Raw genomic sequence first — 362 nt, 5'->3', positions numbered from 1 at the left:
TAACCCTCTGGAAATCACTTAGTCCAATCTGAAGTAATATTTATTGCATGAGGAATCCCTGGGGCTGGGGTTAAGTGGGAAAGGATAAAGCTGATGAGATGCTTTAGGCACAGAGCTTGATTACCTTGGTTTAATTTGAAATGTCTTACGACTGAAAGTTGCTGCTTTCGCAGCTTGTGAAACTTTACGTTGCTTGTAAAACAAGCACAAATAATGAGCTTTTTAACCAAACGTACACTCTTTTCTATTCTATTTGCCACTCCACATAGAGTAACTACTTACACCTTGTGAAGTAACATTATGAAATAAGTTGCTGTGCAAGGAATAAAACTGGTTTGTTTGTATTATATATGTGTGTGTGT

At 37.0% G+C, this 362-nt stretch overlaps 1 protein-coding gene across 1 annotated transcript in view; it reads left to right on the top strand.

Annotated features, from left to right (window-relative positions):
• NMU (neuromedin U) overlaps positions 1-362 on the top strand; it is a gene marked incomplete at both ends in the record, with an annotated part of 17,453 nt that overhangs the window by 575 nt on the left and 16,516 nt on the right. The window lies entirely within an intron of this gene.

The sequence above is a fragment of the Buceros rhinoceros genome, unplaced genomic scaffold, assembly GCF_000710305.1.
Source record: "Buceros rhinoceros silvestris isolate BGI_N320 unplaced genomic scaffold, ASM71030v1 scaffold2957, whole genome shotgun sequence".
Classification (NCBI taxonomy): domain Eukaryota; kingdom Metazoa; phylum Chordata; class Aves; order Bucerotiformes; family Bucerotidae; genus Buceros; species Buceros rhinoceros.
Note: the sequence above shows the minus strand (reverse complement) of the source record. Positions and strands in the feature narration are given on the sequence as shown.